Genomic DNA, 14,504 nt, shown 5'->3' on the forward strand with positions numbered 1-14,504 from the left:
TTGCTTGTGCTCAACTCCCTCTCTACGTTTATTCTGTCCAAGACCCAAACCCACGGAAGAGTGCTGTCCCATCCAGGGTAGGCCCTCCCACTAATGATTGCCCTTAGGAAAATCTGTCATCAGTGTGCCCGCTGACTAACCTGGTTATGTTTGTTAGTTTTCTTTTGCTGTAATTAAAGCACCATGATGGGGATACAGAGGAATGGTCCAGTGGTTAAGAGCACTGGCTGCTCTTCTAAAGGACCCGGGTTCAATTCCCAGCACCCACATGGTGGCTCACAACTATCGATAGCCACGATCCTAAGGACTGACACTCTTCCACAGGCATACATGTAGGCGAAACATCAATGCACATAAAATAAAGATTTCTTTTTTAAAAAAAAGCGTAATTAATTCAACTTATAGAAGAGTTTACTTGGGCTTCTGGTTGTAGAGGTATTAGTGTCCATCCCATCAGGTAATCTTGGCAGCATCGGTCAGATACGTCGGTAGGGATGTGTGAAGACGCACATCTCAAACAGCAAGCAGTAAGCAGAGAGAATGGCCTGGAAATGACATGAGTAAGTTATACTCCAGGACACACAAACCACGTCTCCAGAACCTCCCGACCAGCGTCTGAGCCTATGGGGGACATTCCCATCCAAACCACCACACTGGGCTAGGGAATCTCTCATTAAGACTCCCTTCCAGGGGTTCTGGATTTAGCTCAGTGGTAGAGAGCTTGCCTAGCAAGTGCAAGGCCTTCGGTTCGGTCCTCTGCTCTGTGGGAAAAAAAAAGACTCCCTTCCAGATGTAGTACATTGTGTAGAGTTGTCAAAAGTAATCACCTTACCACCCTTTTGTACAACTTCTGGCACATTTTTGGGAGGCTATGCTCTTATTTCTACAATTTCCAGGTTTGTTTGTTTGTTTATGTTTTAAGTGTCTCTCCCACAGTTTCCTAATTACCTTCACCTTGCAAGATGTGTGCCTACCTCTAGCCCAGTGCCCACCACAGTTACTCAGATGCCTACTGCACAAAGGAGAGAATGGGTGAAACCTTTGGAATAGAAATATCGGGGTTGGGGATTTAGCTCAGTGGTAGAGCGCTTGGCTAGGAAGTGCAAGGCCCTGGGTTGGGTCCCCAGCTCCAAAAAAAAGAAAAAAAAAAAAAAAAAAAAGAAAAGAAATATCACCACACACTGATGGTAAACAGGTCCTGCCTCAGGGTCTTATTTGGCTTGGTATCTAAGCTCATCCAGCCTAGTCCAGCTATAACTTCGTCACATGCCAGGCATGGCAACACAGGCTGCTGGCCACTGTTTGGGAATACTTTTGTATATGGGCCACTGCCTCTGCTCACCTTTGCCTAGCCCGGGTTGCCTCCCTTTTTTTGTAAGCCACCCAGGAGGTTTGCACCAACCAGCCGTGGGACTGAGCCCATGTGGCTATGCCAGCAGCTGGAAGGCCATTCCTATGGGTGAGATATGGAGGTGGACTCTCCCCTGCAGTCCTGGAAGATTCCTTTCTTGCTGGTGGTACAATTTCACCCAGGCAACCCTTTCCTAGGGGAATCCAGGATCTGAATCATAGTCCGAGGAGAAACAGCCAGCTGTCTCAGGGATGGCTAAGACATGCCAAGTGTTTCCAGGAGACAGGATTGTCTTGTTGTGTCAGGGGGCTTGGGGTTAGTGGTTGTGGTAAATAACATATGCTCGGATATCAATCAAAGGGAGTGGGTGAATGAACGTGGACCCTTGTCCCACAGAATATGATAGCTGATCTAGGAGAGAAGCCAGAAGTTGAGAGAGGCCTTTCACTAGAGGCAGGGGCCCACCCACAAGGGCACAGGGTGTGGTGTGAGGTAGCATATAGCCTTGGGCCCCCATCTACTCACTTTTTCCTAAATCATCACATCTTTCATCTTCTAGAAACGAGAAACCAACTTTTGGCCATAGACGAGGATGAGCTGCAGAAAGAATAGATTTTGTTCCAGGGTGAGCAGAAGGCTAGCTCAGACAGGGAGGGGGGGAGCAACCAATGGCCCAGCTCCACTTTCCCCACTGCAGTAAGTAAGCAAAGGAACCATTAAATGAGAAAATGCATGTGAAGGCACTTAGCACAGTGCTTGGCAAAGGCACGGGATTCGATAATATTGACTTGTTCGTTTTACATCCACTCAGTGGCAGGACCTATAAAGGCAGCTATGTGAGAGAAAAAAAAAAAAAAGGAAGAACAGGGGTACCAGGAAGGGTAGGGTACATCTCTACCTGGATAGTTGATCAATTTTTCCATTAGATGTTTCTTACTTTGATTCTATCAAAACCCCAAACCCATCAGAGACCAAACAAAACAAAACAAAACTTTAGATATTTTCATTTTACTATTAAATTTTATTGTATTTCCCACCCCCCAGCAGTAGTGGAGATGACATAAATGCATTAAACACCATAGATGGGGGAATGATACAAAATATTTGGTGAAGTAGATACAAAGACTGGCCAGTCTGAATGACAATACAACTACTCTTACAGATTGTACCATAAAACAGAGCCAGGCCTGATGTCAAGTCTGGAATCAGTTACTTGGGAGGCTGAGGCAGGACGGTGGCTAGTTCAAAGTCAGCCTCTGCTGTAGAGAGAGTTGAAAGCTATCTTTAGCAACTCAGTGATATTGTTTCAAAATGAAGAGATGGCCCCTTATGTCTTGCCTCTTTAACACCAAGTCTGGGTTTGGATTCCTAGCACCCACGGAAAAAGCCAGGTTCAGCGATGCGTGCCTATGATCGCAACAGTGGGAGCGCTGAGACAGGAGGACCCCTGGGTTCTGCTGGTCAGCCAGTCTAGCCAAATCATCGAGCTCCAGATTCAGTGAGAGAATGAATTAGGTGGGGAGAGATAGAGGAAGACACCTCCCATCAGCCTCTGCTCTTCTCATGTGCACACATATCCATACCTATGTATATATGTGCACATACACACAGCCAGAAAAACACCCAAAAAGTAAAAAAATGGGGTGGGAATGTGGTCAGTGATAGTTTCCCTAACAGGGACGAGGCTCCAGGTTCAATCTCTAGCACTGAAAAAGGTGTGTGTGTGTGTGCGCGCGTGTGTGTGCGTGTGGGCGTGTGTGAACTTTAACAAGCCTTGCTCCAACAGACCTAAGAGACCAATGAGAAGGAGCTGCCCAGTCATTCTCGCCTTGGTGCTATGAGGGTTTTACACTGAGATCCTTAGGAGTTGGGGAATGGGAGAAGAGAGCATCCATTGACCGCTTAGTGCGAGGTGGAGGAGGGGGCCAAAGGATGGCACCTCCGGCTCCTCTACAGAGGAAGCTCTTTTTTTAGATTTATTTATTTATTTTTCATGTATATGAGTACACTGTAGCTGTCCTCAGACACACCAGAGGAGGGCATCAGATCCCATTACAGATGGGCGTAAGCCACCATGTGGTTGCTGGGAATTGAACTCAGAACCTCTGGAAGAGCAGTCTGTGCTCTTAACCACTGAGCCCTCTCTCCAGCGCCCAGAGGAAGCTCTTAATGGGCAGCCTCTAACTCTACCCTATGATTCTCGGAATCACAACCAGAACCGAGGACACAACAGAGAGCCCTTGCAAATGCCCAATAAATGTGTGTTTGCTTCTATGCCAAAACCAAGCTAAGCGTGGAACAAAACAAAGCTGGAAGTCGTCAACAGCTGTCACCTGGGCCTTGCGTGAGGCTCACTAAAGCTATTGGCTAAATAGAAGCTCTGAGAGCAAACTTAGCAGAGCCTGTGTTTGCATTTGCCCCCCAGGTACTTTCTCTTCACACCTGACAGTTCCCGAGATATGCAGCCATCTTCGCTTGCAGCACAGAGGTGGGACTGTGCCACACAGGGGGCTGGCTCAGATCAGTAACGAAGAGAGACAGGAGTTCACCCTGTAGTCCAGGCAAGCCCAGAATTCACTGGATAGCTCAGGGTAGCCTCAAGTTATACATCGCTCTCCTGACTCAGCTTCCTGAACACAGCAGCTGTGTGTGTGTGTGTGTGTGTGTGTGTGTGTGTGTGTGTGTGTGTGTCACCATGCCTGACTAAATCAGCAAGAAAATTAATGTCTGCCTACAAGCTAAGGTTCTAAACTCCAAGATTAATAAAGTAAAATAAAAAGTGGGGAGAGAACTTTATTCTCCTGATTATTGTAACAAAGGGCTATCCTAAGTTAGTAATTAAATAAGTTAATAATTAAAAGGCAAAAGAAAAACAGTAGAAAAATAAGCAAAAGATGGGCCTTCCAAATAATAAACAGAGATCCCTGTAACAATCAAAGAAACAGTTTATTGTTATTCGAGTTCTGCCTAAGCGAGTTCTAAGCTTCCTGGTAATTCGAGCTAGATGAGATCTCACAGTCAAGGCTGAAAAATCTGTGAAGCCCTTTTCCTGTACTAATCCCAAACCTAAATCTTCCAATGTTAACACCCCCGACCGGGAGTGGAGATAGGAGAGAGCGGGTGGCATCAGAAGGAACAGTCCTGCATTGTCTGGGCCTTGTCCTCAGCTGAGGAGGAGGAATGTGGAGGGCAGTGTCCCGAAGCTACAGGTTGTTTCTCAGGGACAGAGTAAGCCTTGCTCTGCTTTCCGCAGAGCCGCTGAAGTCCTGGTATCCCACGTGTGATCCCTGGGCCAGTGGGACCTCCGAGGAACTTACAGATGTGCAGAGGACAGCCTTCCATCGGGCCTCTTGAACTGGAGTCTGCACCTCAGCCAGCCCCACGAGGTGACTGCACGCACAGACCTTACAGTGCAGTCCTGGGGCAGCCTCTGCCACACTCTCTCCACACAGGTGCTCTGCCACAGCCGACAGGACGGCTCGCGCAGGTGGTCTCTAAGGAGCCCTTCGAAACTAAATTGCTGGATTTAATGAAAAGTGTCACACTCAGCCAAGTCGAATGTTCTCCACTTTACAAAGGGCTCTAAGATTAATGAATTAATAAAGGTGCCATGGTGCTGCTGTTCCCACAAGTGAATTTAGAGTTCTTATTAGCATCCTTTCACTGGGCGTCTGGATAGACCCAGGAGGCATCAACTGGGATGACCCTGTCTCTCATGCACCCTTTCCTGTCCACCCCCGCAGGAGGGAAAGCAGTGTGGGGTGTAATATCAGGAGAGCTGTGATGGAAAGACACGCGTGTCTGCAGGAACTAGAGAAAGGATAGCACATGATCCAAGAACACCTACTGCCCGTTTCCTATCACTAAAACAGTCCATAAGCTTTCCCCTGGTATCATCCAAAGGTGTGGATATATGTGCGTGCGTGCGTGTGTGAGAGAGAGAGAGGGGGCCGGGGATTGGGAGGAGAGGATGAAAAGACTAGAAAGAGAAAGGAAGGATAGCTGGGTGTGGTTTGCTCTCCCTTCAACCTAGTGCTTGGCAGGCAGAGGCAAGCATATCTCTGTGAGTTTGAGGCCAGCCTGATCTATACAGCAAGTTCTGGAGCAGCCAGAGCTGTATAATGAGACTCTTGTCTAAAAGAGAAAGAAGTAGGGGGCAGGGATGGAGGGGCACCGAGTTCCAATAATCCTTGCGCGGTCCTACAGATGGATAGGGGATGGGTGCTGGTCACTGACACCCTTCTGAGCCACGGGGCGTACACCAGCATCTCCATCCTAATTCTGCAGGCCCTCTGCCAGTCTCTCCACTGAGCAGACCATCTTGGTAGCAAGCCACCCTCCAGCTTCAAGGTTGTCTTTGGATTTGGGGGCTGCCAGAAAACCAGTTAGATGCAAGGAAACAAAGAGATTCAGGGGATAGAGAGGCGTTCGTTCCACTAATGAGTGAGATGACTCACAGGCTGACTCAGATGAACAGGGCGAACAAGGCTCGCCAGGGAGAGGGAAGCAGTGGGGGGCAGGCCTCAAAGGAGCCCTGAAAACCAGAGCTTAGGAGGCAGGGACATGATGTTTTAGGTTGGTTTTCTTTCCCCCCAGAACTGCTTGGGGCTTGGGAGGGGAAGGAGATCCTGAGACAGAGGGAGATAGGGGCTGGTTCTTTCTTTCCTTTCTTTCTTTCCTTTCCTTCCTTCCTTCCTTCCTTTCTTCCTTCCTTCTTCCCTCTCTCTCTCCCTCCCTCCCTCCCTCCCTTCCTTCCTCCCTTCCTTCCTTTCTTTCTTTCCTGCTTGCTTGATTTCCTTCTCTCTCTCCCCCTCCCCTCTCCTTCTCCCCTCCCCTTCTTCTCCCCAGAGGTTGGGTTGTGAATCTCCTCCTGTGCTTGGAGAGCTGTGTGGTATCCTCCAGCTACACAGACCTGCTTGCAGGCTGGCAAATCTCAGGGCACAAACTCAGCAGGAATTGATTGTCCTCGGGTTCCAGGCAGTGAGTGGAATCAGGACCCATCCTCTAGTTTTCTAGTATTCTCCATTAGCAGGGGGGGGGGGAGCCTTTTTTTTTTTTTTTTTAAGAAGTATTCTACATTTGAGAACATTGTGATCCAACCTGCGCTTATAAATATATTAGAAATGGTTCTGAACATATGACTAAGGCATATTCTCTTTTCTGAATGGCTAATTGAGGTTTGAGATGGAAGATTCCAAGGCCACTCGTTCTTATGAAGGTTGACACTTGCATTGCCTTATGACGGTTGTACCTGGAATGATATGCCTGTCCCCTCCACAGTATAGCCAGGTCACCGGAAGATCACACGTTTGTGACCAGGGCAAGTGTAGGGACAGACAATTAGGTGATGAATTTCCTTCATGTGTCAAATTAGTGGCAAAGGATCAAACCGGCAGCCTCAGCCCATTCCGTCAATGTAAACCCACTGAGCTAGCTAAAAATAACTTTAGTTGATTACATATTTATGTGTAATTTGATGGTTGATGTCTCAAATGTACTTCAGCAGAGCAGTATGAGCAAAGACAGGAGTTCTTGGCAGCTTGGCAACCTGTCACCTTTCAAAAAATGGGGGGTTGGGGGAGCAGCCATAGAATTTCAGTGTCCCTGGCCCCAGTAGAGAGCAACAGTGTTGGTTGGCTGTTGTTAATTTCAGCCTTGGCTAACTACTTTTCTGTCACCATCATGTTGCCTGTATTTAGTGCTGGCTGTTTTATAACATTATAACCCCATCTGTCTGATAATTATGGAAGCACTGGAGAGTGCTGAGTGTGCTGCTAGGAGCCGGCTTCTTCTGATGAAAATAAAGAGACTGGGGCTCGATGTGTGAGAAAAGTCGTCAAAGCTGCACGTGGGTAAGAAGAAATGGTTCATTCGTCTACACTGGAGATCGAACCCAGGGCCTCTGCCGTGCTAGGCTCTACCAGGAGTATTTGGCTCATCCTGAAAGAAAGAGAGACTGAAGACACTGGGATATACTGGTGGGCCTGTGCAGTAAACAATATTTGCAAAAAAAAAAAAAAGAGGCAAAAAACCATCTTAAGAGGGGAAACTCATCCGAATGCCTCCTTAGGAGCCGAGTATCAACACAAAATACTTAGACCCCGAATGCGAATTCAGGTGAGGGCTGAATTCCACTGCAAGCCTTTAGAAGCCAGGTGAGTTCCTAGATGCTTGAAACCTTTGCTGAGTGGGTTGGTTCTGTAGGGTCAAGGCTACTTCGATGCAAACAGCCTTCCAGTTCTTCTGGGAGCTGCTAAAATGGAAGGCACTTGGCAGTGCTCCCCGGCGGCTGCCTTTCGCAATTCTCAGTCTGTATTAACTGGTCTCCTTTGAATGAAGTGACCCAGTTGAATAGATTGGCAAGACAGAGAACAGCTTAGGCTTAAGGCTTTGAAGGAACCAACTTAGTTTTCCGACCTTAAATCACTCTTGGCAGCTTTGCTTATTAACAGCCTTTCAGACTTCACTGGTTTTAAAGCACAGACACATATCTCTGCATATTTTACTAACTCCCGATGTCTTTCTTCTTTGCATAGTTCTTGAACATAATTCCCTGTGTGTGTGTGTGTGTACGTGCGTGTGCATGTGTACGTGCGTGTCCTGGTGGAGGTCAGAGGACAGTCTCGGGTGCTATTCTTCAGGAGTGGTCCTACCTTGAGTTATGAGACAGGTTCTCTCGCCGTGTCCTGGGACCCGCCAATTAGGCTAGGCTGGTAGCCAGCAAGGCCCCAGATGCCTCCAGTCTCTGCCTCTCCATCACTGGGCTTACAAGTCCGTGCCTCGGCACCTAATTTCTCCACATGGGAGTTAAAAACGTAGGGATCGGGGCTGGGGATTTAGCTCAGTGGTAGAGCGCTTACCTAGGAAGCGCAAGGCCCTGGGTTCGGTCCACAACTCCGAAAAAAAAAAGAACCAAAAAAAAAAAACAAAAAACAAAAAACGTGGGATCAAGCTTAGATAGGACCTTCTTTACGGACTAAGCCATCTCCCAGCTCCTCTCCATTTTCTTACTGTGACATTGACCCATCTTTTGCTAGACTCAGAAGCATACTTATATTAATGTCATTTGCGATACACTATACATTCTAATCATGATAATTAGCAGAAGGAAGTTACAGATTATTTTCAACATCTTAATAGATTTCTAAATTCACATTAAGATTGTGCTAGTTAATGTCTTTCCCAGAAACAGATCAAGGCTCCTGTTTGAATGGCCCGTGTACCTTTAATTGGGGGATGTTTTTTCCTTTATTTCCATTTTGAGGAGAAAAAATAATGTTTCTAAGCCGGGCAGTGGTAGCATGTTCCTTTAATCCCAATACCCAGGAGGCAGACGCAGGCAGATCTCTGAGTTCGAGGCCAGCCTGGTCAACAAAGCGAGTTCTAGGATAGCCAGGGCTACATAGAGAAATCCTGTCTCAAAAAAACCAAATTAAAAAAAATGTTTCTAAAAATTTATTGGATTAACATTACAGTCTCTTTGTATGATCTTTAAAAAAAAATCTGTTTCAACTAGTGATAGGTAAGAATGCTTTCTATATCAAAAGTCCTACATCCCCAGTTTTTCATGGGTCTTGTTACTTTGTTGATGGCTGATAGAAGGTTTTAATAAGAAAATATATGGGGGAACACTATGGAGCACTAAGCTTTGCTACACTGCTCTTCTAGTGATGAGACTGTGCAGAAATAAAAGGGATTGGCTAATATGCCTAGCATGAACTTGTAGACAATTTCATATCATGCCCGTAAAAATATCTTACCAAACAAAAAATTAATTTTAGGTTTAATCATTACTAGGGATTGCTCTAGTTTATACACTGACTGACTCCCAAATATCTAAACTGTTAAGAGTGGTCCCAAGGCCAGTCCTGTACATTCAAAGCTCCAGGATCTCCATGACACAGGGCAACAACAAGATATCCCAGAGGAGTCCTTGTGAAGATCGCAGCAGAAGCCAGAGTCCCGGAACCAGGCCAACGACTCATCACAATGAACATTTCCAAGAAAAGGTATGTGGACAGAGGGGTATACTGTGTGATACACTGTCACATATTACATCTTCCACAAAAAGATGTTTTCTATACTGTGTTCTTTCTTTCTTTCTCTCTCTCTCTCTCTCTCTCTCTCTCTCTCTCTCTCTTCTTTCTTTCTTTCTTTAGGAGTGTTTCTTTTCTTTTAGGAGTGTTGCAATGGCAGAGAATAGATACACAGGAATGGAGAGATGATTGGGATGGGGGTGCATGATGTGAATCTCACAAAGAATCAATAAACAGTTAAATTAAAAAAAAAAGAGGGGGGGTTGGGGATTAAGCTCAGTGGTAGGGCGCTTGCCTAGGCGCAAGGCCTCAAGGTTCGGTCCCCAGCTCCGAAAAAAAAAAAAAAAAAAAAAAAGGCTGGTCCCAAGGTAGTGCTAAAATAAGGTGGCGAACTTGCCAGATAGGGTCTAGTGGGACATCCACAGAACACTAAGGGCGTGCCCTCAGAAGGGAGTATGAGACCTTCACCCTTCTCTCTATTTGCTTCCTAGACGAGAGGTGGAAAGTTTCGCTCTGTCTCTCACTCCTACCACAGAGCGCTGTCTCACCACAGGCTCCAAGACTGCGGCAAAGTGGAACAACAAGCCAAGATAAACCTTCTCTCTATATAAGTTAATTATCTTAGGTATTTTGTTACAGTGGAGGAAAGCTAAGACAAGGCTGTTATGAAAACCAACAGAGATGTTTAATAGAAAAGCCCTCGGAATCTTTCAGATGATCCCACATAAAGCCAGGTCATCGCTCTAACGTTCTTTGCGTTCTATTGAAAGCTCTAATTAGCCAAGTACAGACTTGTTAAAATAAGAAAGGCTCCACATTCAACATGATTTTTACCTCAGTCTGACGAGTTATACGCAGCTCACCTTCCTAGGCCGTCCTATTCTTGGCTTCTCTTCATTTGAAAACAAAAAGAGGTCAGTCAGTGGAACGCTCTCCTGCAACAGAATGAGGTATTTTTAATTATGCAGTTTTATAAATAGAAAAGAAGAAGATATCTAAATGAACGCACGAGGCTCCATTCCCAGTAATGCTGCCATCCTCCCTTCCTCTGCCCTCACCCTAGTCTCCATGGTTTCTCACATACCATTCCCCTGTTTCCTACATGCAAGCAAATACAAACACACAGCATCCCCGTTCACACAGGAAGTCTGTTCGGTTTTCTACCTCACTTTTTCCAACCTGCTAGGATATCCTCAGGGCTGGAAATGGTGCTCCATGGTAGTATTTTTTTTTTTTTTTACCATGTGCTAGACCCTATAGTCAGTCCATACCATCACAGATTAAAGTAAAACATATGTCCCTGAATATATCCTGAGTAGAAGACCTCCCATGGGAAGATACGACAGAAACACGGGACATGATGACATTGCCCTCAATAAAAACATTATAAAATCTTGTCCCATCACTGAAAAAATATAATTATGCGAGGGAACATAAATGTTAAGTAGCCTAATTTAGCTTTTCTACAATGTACACATATACCAAAATATGGTGTATACCACAAAGACATGACTTGCATTAGTCAACCAAGAAGATAATATTAAATAATAAACAAATAAATAAAATGGAGATTCCCAGCCCTCCCCTTTAATCTTATGCTCATTACGTCACCATAGTCAGGGAATTTCAGAATTGGCTACTGTAAAGGATCTGTCACTCGGGCACCAAAACCTGCTTCCTCTTCTGCTGGGAATATATTGTGCCCCTTACCTCACACCGTGTGTCGTGTGGGTGTTGCTGCAGCTGCTGCTGCTGCTGCCACTGCTAGGGATCAGTCCCAGAGCCTTGAGTGCACACTCCACCCCTGAGTGACTCCCAAACCAAGGCTATGTTTTAACTTTCCTCTTGGCTGGGTGTGGACACAGGACCAAATTGCGGGAGATAAATATGAGCAGAGTACATGAGAACCACTTCCTGGTTCAGCCCAAGCCCATTACCCCAATACACCGTGTTCTCCCTCACTCGCCAGCAGCGTGGGGATGCCTAGAAATGACTCTGTAGGCTGCACATTTGAAGATGGCAGAGTCACAAGAGAGAAAGCCTGGGGTCTTTGAACTGCTACTAGAAGGAGTACTACACATCTTGGAGGCTGTATGGTAAGAGAACCTTCCCGTATTCTTCAGCCATGAGATCACTTCTTAGGTAGATTGCAGCAGCTAGCCCTGTCGTCATTAACACAGACAACAAACACTGAGCACCTGTAGCCCGTCCTTCTGTCTGTGTGAGTCTCTCAGCATTCTAGGTATCTGGGATCTCACAGGAACTCCCACTGGACCGTGAGCTCCTTGTGGGAAGTGACTACCATTCATGGTCATATCCTTAGTGCCAAGAGCAAGTGGCATTTAGCAGGTGTTCAGTAAACCCTCCAAGTCCTTTTGGAGGAGCGACTGAATCCTGGACCTCCTGCAGGGACAGTGGCTTACTTTACTACCCAGTCAGTTAGTTTGCTATGACCCCAGTGCCTTTTCTGTTGTCCTCTGATCAGGCCGTCATACTTCGCTGGCTTGAAATTTCAGAACGTTATTAATACGGCGCTAAACTCCGCCACCTCTTTCTTCATTGTCTTTCCAGGCATACGGAATAAATCTAAGCTGTCTTCAAGTCAGCCCTTCAACTGCCTGACAATGCCTCCTCCTACCTCTCCCATAAGAAACCCTTTAGGTTCCAGGCTAAGTAGTGTAAGGTCCTTCAACTCTTCTAAGATTGTCACGACTGGAACTCTTATCACCGATCTGCACTCCCCTGTACAAACATGGGGCTGTCACTGTTCCCTGTTTAACTAGTACTCACGGTGGAGGACCATACTCTTGGAATGGACTAACCCACCATGGTGGACCACTTGTCCCTCCCAATTAGGACTCCATACATTAACCAAAGCAGCTCACCGATTTTAACAGCCTGAGAAGCAGCTATGTAGCCTGGAGCTTCCCATCTAACTTGCTATCTCCTCTCTACTGCAGGAAGAGGTCCCCTGCCACCAATCTACATACCACTTCACTATGCAAGCTTAGACTTCACCTCTCTTGTACGAAAAACGAGATGGCTGGGCCACATGATGATTGAGGTTTGTCTCTCACTCAGAAATCCTTTGTGTGTAGAACAGGAAATTCTGGGAGAATGCTTTGGGCTCTGACGTAGGATCTCTCGCCCAGAAAGCAATGGGAGTGTAAACCTGTCTAGAAACAACAAGCTTCGCAAACAACACGAAAAAGAACAGGTAGTTTTCCTTAGCCGTATCCAGCTGATACACACTGATGTCTGGATACTGGGATCAGTCAGAGGTATATACCAGAGACGATGGACCACTGGTATAAAGTCAAGAAAAACACAGCACCAGCTAACAGTCACTCAGCCCAGGAGAAATCGGGCTGTGGTTCCTGGAAACGTAGTTCTGGGGAAATATACCACCCATACTTTTTAAACTCAAGGAATAATGACCACATAGTGGGGTTACTTCCAACCACTGAAAGCCTAGTTGGGTGCATTACCAATTTCTTCTTCTCATTTTACACGTGGTATAAGTGTACCCACCTTCAAAGACCCTCGACTACTGAGTCCAAAGGGTTGTTGGCTGGGGGCATGAGACCATGTCTATATATCGCTTACCCTTGGACAAGTTCTTACAAAACAGACATCTTGCTTGCTTTTAGCTGATTAATTCTTCTGGCTGTTTCGGCTGGCTAGTCCTCCCCACAGGCCCCACCCACGCTTCTGAGGCTGGGTCCACTTCCCACCTCAGAACAAGATTCTGCACACTATTATTTGACCTCCTTTGAAAACCTCATCGCCAGCTCTCTAACCTGATCTGGGCACATTCCCCATCGGGCCTGCATTTCCTGTGATGATGAGTTGGTTTCCTAGGTGACAGAGGAAAGGAATAGACCTGTTAGCTTGTGGCTTCTGACTCACTCCCTGCAATGGACGTCACAGCATCCTGGCTGAAGAAGTGGATGCTGATAACAAGCGTGAGCTGAAGGGAGCGGTGGGGCCCTGATGGTTAAGACAAGCGCACTGTACCCGCTTACCCTCCCGCGAGGCGGGCGAGCCAAAAAAACCCCATAAATTCTGGATCTGAAGAAACAAACAGCAAATCCCAGGCCTCTGAGCCCAGTCTTTTATAAATTCACAGTGGAATTCTGTTCTGCAATGATCTCTGGACCGTTTGCTTTTCTGGGACATGGAGGAGACAGGGTTCTCTAACGAAATGGCCCATGAAGGCCAAAAGGAGAGGTAGCAACAACCCAAATACGCAAATTCAGTTTGCTGAGATGACAGCTGTCTTTAAATTTTCACAGTTGTTCCCAAAGGGATAAATAAACCCATGGTGGCCCAATCAGTCATTAGAGACCACAGTGAAAAATGACAGACTCATCTTCAGAAAAGTTAGATTTCATGAAACTTGGAACACACACACACACACACACACACACACACACACACACACACACAAGCTTACATTTCAACTCCTTTTTCTGTCAACTCATCCCAGCACTGCACAAGTCAATGAATGCTGTGTGGAACTAAACACCTGAAGCGTTCCTTTGTTCTTCAAGTCCCAGTCAGAGCAGGCTCAATGGATTCTTAAGATTCTTGAATCCCTTAAATGACCGGCAAACCTAAAGTTCCTTAAAGGCGATAAAGCATCTTGTTTTTCTCAGGGGCCTGGAGGGGTACTTTAAATAGCACGGGCAAGCATCTGAATGAATTAGACAGCAAATGTAGGTTAGCTTTATTTAGACAGATAAAGAAGCAGAGAAAGTTGTCTGGTTCAAGGGCAGTGCAGCCTGACATGACAGCATTTCTCAGAGGAGAGGAAGCTGCTCTGGGAGAGAGAGGTATTTTGGGCAAAGAGCAAAGTTCCTTTGTAATCTCCAGGGACAGAGATGTTACACTCCTCAGCACACAAGAGCGAGATTTAAGAATGGCCGGCTAGTCACTGAAGGAAAGAGCTATAGATTTACAATGTAAAACAGGACATAGCTCGTCTGAGTTCACCTTTTCCCACTCCTAAGGGACATCATCAGAAAGAGATAAGTTTCTTAGAACATAAGTTGGGCCAGGGAGCGCCTTCAGCTTCTGAGAAGCAAGGCTTCAGATCTGCACCAAGGTCCCCTAAT

General features: G+C 46.2%; 1 long non-coding RNA gene across 2 annotated transcripts in view; it reads right to left on the reverse strand.

The window, feature by feature from the left end:
* Positions 1–325: 325 nt before the first annotated feature.
* The window catches only part of LOC116903995, a 120,726-nt gene continuing 106,547 nt past the window's right edge, over positions 326–14,504 (reverse strand). Inside the window, exons 3-5 of one of the 2 annotated variants that reach the window (XR_004388323.1) lie at positions 10,222–10,322; positions 1,877–1,948; positions 326–545 (exon numbers count right to left, since the gene is read on the reverse strand). This is a non-coding gene — a long non-coding RNA (uncharacterized LOC116903995). The remainder of the gene's footprint in view (positions 546–1,876; positions 1,949–10,221; positions 10,323–14,504) is intronic. The other variant, XR_004388324.1, reaches the window with a different exon arrangement.

The sequence above is a fragment of the Rattus rattus genome, chromosome 6 (assembly GCF_011064425.1).
Source record: "Rattus rattus isolate New Zealand chromosome 6, Rrattus_CSIRO_v1, whole genome shotgun sequence".
Lineage (NCBI taxonomy): Eukaryota > Metazoa > Chordata > Mammalia > Rodentia > Muridae > Rattus > Rattus rattus.